Genomic DNA, 12,698 nt, shown 5'->3' on the forward strand with positions numbered 1-12,698 from the left:
GATTACCGCTGCTTGGCCAGCAAATGGATTTCCTCAGCTTTTCCAGCTCCCAGTCCGACACTGTAGCTTAGACACTGCCTGTGCTCGCTTACTGAAGCATTGAAAAGAAAAAAATACTTACAATTTTTGATTGAATTAAGAACCAGTACTATAGTACACTTTGTGCTTTAATATGTCAGTTTCTGATATAGTAAACTTCTGATGTAGTAAACCACTTTTCTGGTTCCCTTGGAGTTTACTATAATGGTACTTTACTGTGTGAAAGTGCCCTTATTTTCAATACATCCTCCTTATATTGAATGTTTTTAGTGACTCTGACACCTGATCTATCAGACATGAGACAGTGTATGCCAACCTTGAAACATACATAGTGAATGTCACAGCTCCCAGCAGTTCTTATGGCTATCCGAGCTGTATTTTCACTAGTGACATCTAGTGGACAGCATGGGAAGTTCTAGATGAGGAATCCATATCCTCACAGTGTATATCTCTGGTCTCTAGAAAGACTCACTCAGAATATCTCCATTTCAAACAGCCTGCAGCCGCTTTGTGTACATGAGAGGACTAAGAAGATAAGTGTTATCTGCACCTGCATATTCTGCATGACATTTCATCTCACCTCTAGCTTGCAGATAACCCAATGCAAAACACTCTGCTTTTTATCTTGCATTGTGTAGTGATGTTTCATGGGGGTGATGTAAAATACCTGCAGATAACAAAGTTCCTGTGATTCCCAACCAATCACATTGTGCCTGCCATTACTCAAAAGCAATTTAGGAAAACCACAGTTTTTTTTTTATACTTGCAGTTCTGTCTAATAGGGTACCTGCGCTGTTCCACTAGGGCAGTGATGGCTAGCCTTGGCACTCCAGCTGTGGTGGAACTACAAGTCCCATGAGGCATTGCAATACTCTGACAGCTCTAAGCATAACTTGGGGAGGCAGAGGCATGATGGGATTTGTAGTTTTGTCACAGCTGGAGTGCCAAGGTTAGCCATCACTGCACTAGGGCCAAATGCGGACTGAATTTGCATTGTTTCCCTGCAGGCAAGTCGGGCAGGTAAATGCTGCCTATACCTACAATGGTTTGCCTTCCGAATCACAGTTCAATTCTGGACAGCATGCCACAGTTTCCTGCAGCACGTACCCAAATCCTTATAGCCGTGCATGGCATGGCAAAGTTAAGCGATTCAGGCTGTGGCTTTCCTGCAACATGGGTGCCACGGCCGAATCCTTCACGAACTAGAAGCGTGGAAAAAATTGATGTGGAGAGCAGAGGATATCACAATTAGCATGGATACATTTTTATGTTAAAGGAACGTTTTATTCATTTTCCAAATTTGCAAGATAATTACATGTACAAAAACAGACTCAGGAGAAGCAATACTACATATACAAAAGGTGTCCTCTTGTTTTATTCTGATGCCCCCCCCCCCCCACACCCCTCCAGTGCATCCTCCCCACCCTTGTCCCTGCTGGGATACCACTCAGAATGTTAACTGTAATGCTGGATACACACGTTGAGATTTCCCGTTCGATTCCCGGGATCGAACGGATCGAATCGATTATTTCCAACATGCTCGATTCGGATTTTGATCGTTTCTGCCGTCGATTTGCATGTTAAGTATGCCAAATCGACGGCAGAAACGATCGAAATTCGAATCGAGCATGTTGGAAATAATGGATTCGATCCGTTCGATCCCGGGAATCGAATGGGAAATCTCAACGTGTGTATCCAGCATTAGGGCCGGCTCACACAGGCTTTCAGCGGCGATGTGTTTAGCCACATTTAGCTTTTCTGTAACTGTAATTCGGTGTTTGTGTCGTGTTTTGAGCCCCCTAGACAGGACCGGTTCTAGACTTTTTGCCGCCTGAGGCAAACTTGGGAGATGCCCCCTCCCCCTGTAGTATAATAACCCCCCAGATTAGGTAGGCAGGAAGGGGGGCAGCGGGCACAGGCGGGGAGGGGGTCATCCACTTACAATACAGTGGGCGGCATTGCAGGAAGTGACGAGAGTGGAATGCATGCTGGTATGCGGAAGAGGTGAGTCATCCCCTCCTGCTGTCTGATCATACTACGCTGTTACGCTTAATAGCTGGAGTGGAAGCTCAGATCGGGGGACCCACGTGAGGGAGGTGGAGTCCAATTCCCTCCCCACCGCCTGAGGAACCCGCCTCACCCCGCCTCATGGGCGGCCCGGCCCTGCCACTAGAGCAGAGATGGATTAAGATGTAATGAGGCCCTAGGCTAGGTTGTATATTTGGGACCTTCTTGTAGTAAGCTGAAGTGGAGAGAGGTTAGAGAAGGTGGCTGGTGGGCCCTTCGACACACACTAAGCTCCAGGCATCTGCCTAGGTTGCCTGGTGGATGATCCTGCTCTGCCCTAGAGGAACACGGAAATGCTGAACTTAGCCGATCCCTGGATGCTACATGTAGTGTCCAGGCCGAGATGAGATGGAACCGAGTGCAGTAAACAAAGGGGAAAGCCAGTACGGTCGTCTAAAACGCACTGTCCATTCATTTGAATGGATAGTGCTTCAGCAACGAATGCCACGACCACTGCGCTTTACGCTCGTGTGAACTGTGCCTAGGCGTCCTTTAAAGCGAAACTCAGTACTTCCTCTCTACTCTAAAACATATGCAACAGCATAATAACCTTTAAAGAACACTTGCTGATACAAATCCTGCAATAAATATGCAATTTATCTACTTCCTGCTTTCGTGGAAGTAGAATTTGGTTAACATACTGTATTTACCAAATAAAAACAAAAAAAGATATTGAACATCGATTAAGGCCATTCTTATCAAAATATGATCAATATCATGTAGTTCACGCCATTTCCTGACTCCGGGATATAGTGAGATTGTTTTCCACATCGGTCGCAAATCTACCAGTTTGTGGCTGCTATCATATGTGAAATTGTACTGCATCTGTAGTAATCATCTCTTGAGAATAGGACTCAATGCAGACAAGGGTTTTTAGGCTAAATAAGCGGCTTAAACGCACCCTATTTCAAGGAATAATGTGTTGTGACATTTCTGTAGCTGGTACTGCGTGTTTTCAAAGCATTTGAGATTTGTTTGTAGTACATTCCTGACAACCTCAATACTGTCACAAAAGTCATTAACATGCAGGTGAATGGGACTTGCCACATAAATAACCAGCAATAAACACAAGCTTTACACTGCTTACCTCATTCACACAATTCAGACACGGAGTGGTCTGTTTATTAGGATTCCTGATAACCGCTTTTTATTTCCTTTCTATACTCTCCTCCAGGCGTTCACAAAGCACAGAAGATTGCCCCGAATCATATGATCGTCAGTGAAGGAGTCTATTGTAATATGCTCACCACTTTCAGGCTCTCTGCGACCAATGAGTGTCAGGAGAATCCCAGGGATTTCCCACCCGCATCGGCATATCAGTAAGTACTGGCTGCAAACTTTCACTTCACCAGCTGGTAGCCGACGAAAAGGGTTCATTTAGGCCCCTCTTACACTATGCCGATTTCATTGCGTTGTGTTTCCATTTCTGCATGCAGGGTAATGCAACCGCAATGAAAGTCTATGGGGCCTAGCACACTTACTAAACCTCGTTGTGTTGTATCGTAAGTTCACGATCGACCGCAGGCCCACCGCAATGTCGACAATGCGTGGATTCTGGCTACCTAGACTTAGTGTAGACTATAACTACCTATACTGGGGGGAAGACTCTGGTTACCTATATATAGGGTGGTCTATGGCTACCTATACTGAGGGAGGTCTATGGCTACCTATACTGAGGGAGGTCTATGGCTAACTATTCTTAAGGTGGTCTAAACTCTATGGCTACCTTTACTTAAGGGGTATTCTGGCTACCTATAGTTAGGGGGGACTCTGGCTACCTTAAAATGTGGCTGTATTTGTTTTCCCGCTGTGTATTTAAAAGATGCTGTACCTTTTGTACCAATAGGATGCTAGACTGTAAGCTCCGCTAAGGCAGTCAGCATAAATGGTTTTATAAACACAGTTAAGTACTACATAAAATATGTGCCATATGTAGTAAAGGAGGGATCTTTTGTAGTATTTTTTATTTGTTTTACTTTACAAATCGCATGGTTTAGTATTAGGACTATTCTAAGGAAGCAAGAGTTATTGTATATATAGGCGCCCTATTTGCAAGGCCAGATTTATACTTTATTTGCCCCTAGGCCAACTTTCTTCACTTCCATGTGCAGCACCTCCTCCTATTCTTTGTGCAGCCCCCTCTTCCATGTCTAACATTCCTGTACAGCCACCTCCTTCAGTTCTATACAGGTCCCTTGGGCAGCAGCTCCCTATTTCCATGTGTTGCTTTTTTTTTTTTTTTTTGCAACCTCTGTATTCCATTTGCAGCCTCTTCTTCCTTATGCAGCAACCACCCCTTGGCCAGATGTCACCCAATCCCTGGGCCTTTATGGCCATTCCAGAGGTGCAATAATAGGACTTTTATAAGGAAAGTGGCAGGTATAGTAGGTAAGCGAACAGATGTGGAGCTGGTGGGCTTGTTCAGAAGGAAATCCAGTATGGCAGAGACAGTTGCGTGAATTGCATCAATTTTCATCTACCACTCAAAACTGCAATTTTACTGTATTGAATCCTGCAAACTTGAGTCTGATTGGTTGTTAGGAAAAATTACACACATAATTGCTTTGAATTACAGTAACTGATTTCATGTAAAATACTTGAAAAATATGAAAACTGTCATTGCTAATTTCTTCCTGAAAAAATGTTTTCAATGCAATCATCATCATTACTAATCACTTGTTCAACACAGTGTTACAGCCGGATACAGGTGATGGTTTCAGCACAGTTCTGTAGCTAAGGATCTGTGGGGGACATTTATCAAATGTGTCTGAGAGAAAATATTGGTAGTTTTTTTAGAAATCAGTGCAGAACTGTCTCAGACATCCTAAGAAATCACTGGATAGTGCAGTTTCCTTCTTAAACATTTGTAAAATAGGAGGAGTTAGGAAGGTCTTCCAGACAGTGCAGTGTGTGAGGGGAATTGCTGTTGCTGAAGTAACCAATACATCTGCTGTAATGCATCAATACCCGGCACTGGAAGGGTTAAGCACAGAACAGAGTCACAGGACACCTGGCTGCAAGGGGGAGGAGCACTTTACAAATCATGCTTAGTCTGCACTGCTGCACTATCTGTAGAACTGCTATTTAAGTGGTATAAAACCCTGACATAATATTCAATAAAAACATGTTTTCCTACTTTTTTTATGCCATACGGTTATCATATTTGCTTTTGTGCATAAGTATTCTTATTCATTTAGATATTACAAGTTCCCAAAGTACACTTTTTTTTGCTCTGAGAGCTGACTTTGCATTTTATTCCTAACTGATTTATTCATCCTCTAATGCAAGCAGAAATTATTTTTGATTGTCTGAATGTGTTTAGGAGAGTCTGAAGTGTCAGAGAAGTATTTACATTCCTCACTTGATATAATTAAGTAAACACAAGATAACATTATCTCCAGTTCGGATGCATCTAGCTTTCCCGGCAGGGAGCTTCTAAGTCCTGTGTTTAACCCTTTGAATGCTGTGCTAGTAAAAAAAAATGGTGGTAGTACCGTATATACTCGCAAGCAAGCTGAATTTTTAAACCCCAAAAAGTGGGTCAAAAGTTGGGGAGGTCGGCTTGCTTGCGAGTGTGTAAAAAAAAAAATGAAGCCCCCCTCCGCTTCCTCGCTGCCCCCGCGGCCGCCGCTGCTTTTACCTTAGCTCGGCGCCGCTTCTATTTCCCTGTCCTGCTCGTATAATCCACAGCAGCGCGCCCCAGGGCTGCTGCTGTGATGAGGGAGCCGTAGAGAGAGAGTGGTTCCCATAGTAACGGCGATACACATCGCCGCTACAGGAAGCCGCTCTCTCTACGGCTTCCTCCCTCATCACAGCAGCCGCCGTGGGGCGCGCTGCTGTGGATTATACGAGCAGGACAGGGGAATAGAAGCGGCGCCGAGCTAAGGTAATAGCAGCATAGCAGCGGCGGCCGCGGGGGGACGGGACGGGACTTCACTATACTACCTACGCTGGGCACTATACTAGCTATACTGGGGCATGTTACTAGCTATACTAGGGCACGTTACTAGCTATACTGGGCACTATTGTGGGCACTATACTAGCTATACTGGGGCACGTTACTAGCTATTCTGGGCACTATTGTGGGCACTATACTAGCTATACTGGGGCACGTTACTAGCTATACAGGGCACTATACTAGCTATACTGGGGCACGTTACTAGCTATACTGGGCACTATACTAGCTATACTGGGGCACGTTACTAACTATACTGGGCACTATACTACCTACGCTGGGCACTATACTAGCTATACTGGGGCACTTTACTAGCTATACTGGGCACTATACTAGCTATACTGGGGCACGTTACTAGCTATACTGGGCACTATACTAGCTATACTGGGGCACGTTATTAGCTATACTAGGCACTATACTACCTACGCTGGGCACTATACTAGCTATACTGGGGCACGTTACTAGCTATACTGGGCACTATACTAGCTATACTGGGGCATGTTACTAGCTATACTGGGCACTATACTACCTATGCTGGGCACTATACTAGCTATACTGGGGCACGTTACTAGCTATACTGGGCACTATACTGGGGCAAGTTACTAGCTATACTGGGCACTATACTAGCTATACTGGGGCATTACCTACCCATACTGGGCAGTATACTAGCTATACTGGGCACTATACTAGCTATACTAGGGCACTATACTAGCTATACTGGGGCACGTCACTAGCTATACTGGGCACTATACTAGCTATACTGTGGCACGTTGCTAGCTATACTGGGCACTATACTACCTACGCTGGGCACTATACTAGCTATACTGGGGCACGTTACTAGCTATACTGGGCACTATACTAGCTATACTGGGGCACGTTACTAGCTATACTGGGCACTATACTAGCTATACTGGGGCACGTTACTAGCTATACTGGGCACTATACTAGCTATACTGGGGCACGTTACTAGCTATACTGGGCACTATACTACCTACGCTGGGCACTATACTAGCTATACTGGGGCACGTTACTAGCTATACTGGGCACTATACTAGCTATACTGTGGCACGTTGCTAGCTATACTGGGCACTATACTACCTACGCTGGGCACTATACTAGCTATACTGGGGCACGTTACTAGCTATACTGGGGCACGTTACTAGCTATACTGGGCACTATACTAGCTATACTGGGGCACGTTACTAGCTATACTGGGCAGTATACTAGCTATACTGGGCACGTTACTAGCTATACTGGGCACTATACTACCTACGCTGGGCACTATACTAGCTATACTGGGGCACGTTACTAGCTATACTGGGCACTATACTGGGGCAAGTTACTAGCTATACTGGGCATTATACTAGCTATACTGGGCACTATACTAGCTATACTGGGGCATTACCCACTCATACTGGGCAGTATACTAGCTATACTGGGCACTATACTAGCTATACAGGGGCACTACCTACCCATACTGGGCACTTTACTAGCTATACTGGGCACTTCACTAGCTATACTGGGGCACCACCTACCCACACTGGGCACTATACTAGCTATACCGGGACACACTGGGGGAATCACACAGACAGCATTTTCTACCCCCGGCTTATATGGGGGTCAATCATTTTTCCTCGGTTTCCAGGTAAAAGTTGGGGGGTCGGCTTATATGCGGGTCGGCTTGCTTGCGAGTATATACGATATAATATGCTGTAAATAATGTATTAGAGCAAAGAAGAAATGCCGGATTTCATTCCGCTTTAAGCACTTCTTAATCTGCAGCAGTTTAGGAATGGATTTGCACTTGCAGTTCTAGAAATTCACACTAAACTGTCACTATTAAGTAGAATTTGAGAATCTTCTTATTAACATGCAGAACAGTTCCTCTGCTGGTTAGAACAGTTTAAGAAAAAAACACTGTTGGTAATGCTTTGATAAATCTAACTCTGTGTTACTAATCAGGTGTTCAAAATAGTATTCTAACCAGAGGATCTGCATTACAGATCAGGTGTGCTGACACTGTATTCTAGCCGGAGGTTCTGTATTACAGATCAGGTGTTCTGACACAGTATTGTAGCAGGAGGTTCTGTATTACAGATCAGGTGTTCTGACACAGAATTATAGCTGAAGGATAACCATTACAGATCAGGTTTTCGGATACAGAATGGTAGCTGGAGGATAAGCATTACAGATCAGGTGTTCTGACAACATTATAGCCGGAGGCTGTACATTACAGATCTCACACAGTATTATAGCCAGAGGAGATGAATTACTGTTGGCAATACCTCCCTCCTTTAAAAAGTGCTGGCAAAATAGAATTATGACAAATGCTATCATTATATGTGATGTTTATGTGAGCAGCACTTAGCTCTGCTAACCAGCAGGTGGGATCCAATAAAACCCCTTACTAACTGTAATAAACTGAGTGGTTTTTATTTCATATGTTAGCAGATCTATGTTAAGCCTCAAGCTGCACACAGTTTTTCCTGCATACATTATTCTTTAGTGTGGTGGGTAGCTTTACATACATTTACAATAGAGGCCTCTGCTTTTATTACATTTTTACAGGTTTTACTGAATCTCCAATGCTGGCTAGCGAGGCTGAGCGATGAACACCTGTGTACCGTGCTCTGTCCTAATTGCCCCTCCTTCATGCAACACCCTTGCCATTTATCTGTGATAGAGTGGGTGATCTGGGTCTTTTGATAGTTATGAAAACAGAGCAATTTAAAGGATACCCAAGGTGACATGTGACATGATGAGATAAACATGTGTATGTACAGTGCCTAGCACACAAATAACTATGCTGTGTTCCTTTTTTTCTTTCTCTGCCTGAAAGAGTTAAATATCAGGTATGTAAGTGGCTGACTCAGTCCCGACTCAGACAGGAAGTGACTACAGTGTGACCCTCACTGATAAGAAATTACAACTATAAAACCCTTTCCTAGCGAAAATGGCTTCTGTGAGCTGGAAATAGATGAAAAGGGTTGATAATTCATAGATTTTAGCTCTGGCATACTTCAATTAATGTGTCATTGAGGAAAAACAATAAAACAGTTAAAACTTAAAAAGTAGATTTAAACATAAAATAAAACTTTGGAATATCTTAAAAAGTCATTTTTAGGGGAAGGAAGATAGATACAATCGTTTATTTCATTAGTTTATTTTCGCATCGGGTGTCCTTTAAGCTGATACTCTAGTTCTGACAAGAAGAATGTAACCCACACCCTGATAACAGGTAAATTATTACTTTGCAAGAGTGCTCAGACTCTCTGTATACGTTTTCATTCTCTTGAAGTTTGGGCGCTGCCATTGGCGCCCATTGAAATAGCGGTTTAGGGGAAATTGGGTGCCCAAATTACCCTTCAATGCTGCTATTTCAATGGCCGCCTATGGCAGCACCCATTTTTTTTTTTGGGGGGGGGGTGCATTTGGGTTTGGGTGGTGATTAGCCTGTCGTCACCGGACGACAGGCTGGGAACGCGAGTGATTCTTCTCGTTCCCAGCCACAATAGCACCCCCTATGCTGCTATTGCGGCCTTCCTTGCTGCAATAGCAGCATAGGGGGTGCTATTGTGGCTGGGAACATGAAGAATCACTGGCGTTCCCAGCCTGTCGGCCGGTGACGGCGACGGCGAAACCGTAAGTAGCCGCCGGCGGGTCCAGGAGCATCGGAGCGGGGCTGCGAGGGCACCGATCAGCTGCAGGAGGCTGAGGGAAGCCCCAGGTGAGTTAAACTCATTTTTTTCCCCTGACTTAAGGTTCACTTTAAGCCACCAGCAAGCAAGAAAATACTCAAAATAAATGTGATAGGACCTTTTCACCAACTTTTGGGTACTTTTTCAATTGTAAAATGCTGAAAAGTTAATTTAAAGAGAAGATGAAAATTATCTCTTAGGAGAAAACTCAGGCGAAGAAAGTTAATTGCATATGGGCCTTTCTCTCCTAAGTTATCTCCCAGGTGATATTTTCACATCAATCAATAAAAAGCATTTTTAAGTCACCAGCAAGCAAGAAAAAATACCCAGGCCCATATGCAATTAACTTTTTCTCCTGAGTTTTCTCCTATGTGATATTTTCACATCTCGTCAATAAAATGCCAGTTAACCTCCCTGGCGGTGCATTTCTGTCTGTAATTATGAGTCAAAAGCGGTACATTTATTTCAAGAATTTTAGGCCTTCAATTTTTCAGTCATAACTCACCAAAATATGTCTGAATTAAAAGCTTGGTAGACATTCTGCTTATAAATAAAAGAATGGAACACAAATTTGTTGATTTAATTAAATTTTTGAATAAACTTTAAAAATTGTGAAACTGTACAAATAAGTCAGACTGAGAGTAGTCAAAATCCAGACAAAAATCGGTAACTGTAATTGGATATACTGTTATCCTGTGCTTTCAAATGATCTTATCTGCCATCTCTGCCTTGGCAGTCAGGTGACACGGGAGAGATAAAATTTAGTGATTATAGAGAAATGAGGAGGAATTAGACACGCTAATCTATGTATACACGTGTCTATGTATATATACTGTGTGTGTGTGTGTGTGTGTATATATATATATATAGAGAGAGAGAGAGAGAGAGAGAGAGAGAGAGAGAGAGAGAGAGAGAGAGAGAGAGAGAGAGAGAGAGAGATATTATTAAATATAAAATTTTGTCCCGCCCCGTGACGTCATGCTGTCACTCTGATTGGCCGCCGGGTCCCCGGAAGAAGAGCGGGGCTATGGGGATCCCGGCGGCCAGAAAAAGACTCGGGTAGAGCCGGGGGAGATGCTGGAGTCCCGCTGTGCAGCAGTGATCGCACGCGGGACTCCTAGACCGTAAGAAACGTCCCTAGCCCGACCTGAGCTTGGGCTTACCGCTCACAGCTCATCTCTCCAAGCCCGAGCTCAGGTCAGGCTTACAGCCAGGGAGGTTAAACTGGCAAACAAGAAAACACTTACAAAAATTGATAGTACATTTTCACCTACTTTTTGGTATTTTTTCAATCGCAAAATGCTAAAAAGTTATTGCAAAGAGAAAATAAAAAATTATCTCCCAGGAGAAAACTCATGAGAGAAAGTTAATTGCATATGGGCTTCAGAATAATTTTGACAGCACTTTTTCACCTACTTTTTGGTACTTTTTAAGTAGAAACTTGCTGAAAAGATATTTTAAACAAAAGATGAAATGTTATCCCCAGGAGAAAGCTTAGGTGGTAAAGTGAATTGGATCCGGCCTTTATTATCTATTCTACTTATTCAATCTTTATGAAAATTGATCAGAATAATCAGAATAATTCCCCACTGATCTTCTTTTATAAAATAAACCAGCAAATTTGGTCAGATTTATCGAACAAATTTAAAAAAGGGAAAAAAAAAAAAGCTTTTAATCTTTCTGTGCAATCAATCATTTTTATTGAATTACTGCAAAATTGGGTCATTTGTTGTGTCTTGTGTGGGCAACTTAGAATGAATACCAAATTTATATGTCAATTCAGAGCAACAGAACAGTATTGCTTTCCATGTGCCTAGGCTGGAATATACTTTAATGGATTTGGAAGGAGCCTCCAATCATCACATGATATTGATCATCCAGTGTGCTGCATCTAAGCATAGTGAATACTTTTGTGTTATCACAGATGCATAACACAGCTATTGTAAACACAGCCCTGTCTGTAGAGCAGTTGTAAAAAGTATTATTATTATTGATTTATAAAGTGGCCACACATTCCGTGGCACTGTACAAAGTAAGAAACAAACATGAGGTCAGTGTTCTCCCCAGAATTTTTTTTCCAGCCGGGTGGCATGAAAAAGTTGCCGGGTGGGGCGAGATCATGGTGCTTCTATGTGCAATTCTGTGTACCGCAGAGGAGGATATGAGCCGATGACAGTCGGGTGCTCACCAAAACTAGCCGGGTGGAGCACCTGGCTAAAAGAGCCTGGGGAGAACACTTGGGGTATATAATATAGACGAAGGTGTACACCAAGTATAGACACTGGTGCAAAATACAGAATTGGTAATTATAGTGACAAATGTAACATGATACATAAAATGTATAACAAATTGCAAATCACAAAATGAATAACAAATTCAAAGTCACAAAAGGGTGAGAGAGCACTGCCTTTGTGATCTTACAGTCTAAAGGAACGGGGGGGGGGGGGGGGGGGGGGCAAGAGGTGGGATAGTACACGATAGTCATACCTAGAGGCGGTGTGCTTTCAGGTTATCTAGAAAGGACTATAGCTTGACCAGAGGCTGAAGTGCAAATTGCCTAAGTTAAAGCTTATGCTTGCTGTAAAAAGTGAGTTTTGAGGGAGAGTTTAAAGATTTCAAAAGTTGGAGAAAGAGGGATGTGTTGTGGAAGGGCATTCATTCCAGAGGAGGGGTGAAGCACATGAGAAGTCTTGTATACGTGAATGCGAGGAGGTGATCCTAGAGGAGGACAAAAAAGGTTGTGTGCAGATCTGAGATTGCAGTTGGAAAAGTTGAAAAGTAGAAATAATCAAAGCATATTACTAAAAAGGACCAGAATGGAAGCTACTGTAAGCAGTTACACAAATCACTACCGCTATTCCCCATGTCAGTGTTATTCTGGGGCTTTGTGAGGGAAGGAAGCTGTACCCCTTCTCCCTTGTACCAGACCCCCCCCCCCC

General features: G+C 43.3%; 1 protein-coding gene across 3 annotated transcripts in view; it reads left to right on the top strand.

The window, feature by feature from the left end:
• Positions 1 to 12,698, top strand: part of ANK1 (ankyrin 1) — a 460,733-nt gene that overhangs the window by 18,751 nt on the left and 429,284 nt on the right. For all 3 annotated transcript variants that reach the window (XM_068274645.1, XM_068274648.1, XM_068274649.1), the window contains exon 2: positions 3,281 to 3,425. The gene's annotated coding sequence lies outside the window, so the exon portion shown is untranslated. The remainder of the gene's footprint in view (positions 1 to 3,280; positions 3,426 to 12,698) is intronic.

The sequence above is a fragment of the Hyperolius riggenbachi genome, chromosome 3 (genome assembly GCF_040937935.1).
Source record: "Hyperolius riggenbachi isolate aHypRig1 chromosome 3, aHypRig1.pri, whole genome shotgun sequence".
NCBI lineage: Eukaryota > Metazoa > Chordata > Amphibia > Anura > Hyperoliidae > Hyperolius > Hyperolius riggenbachi.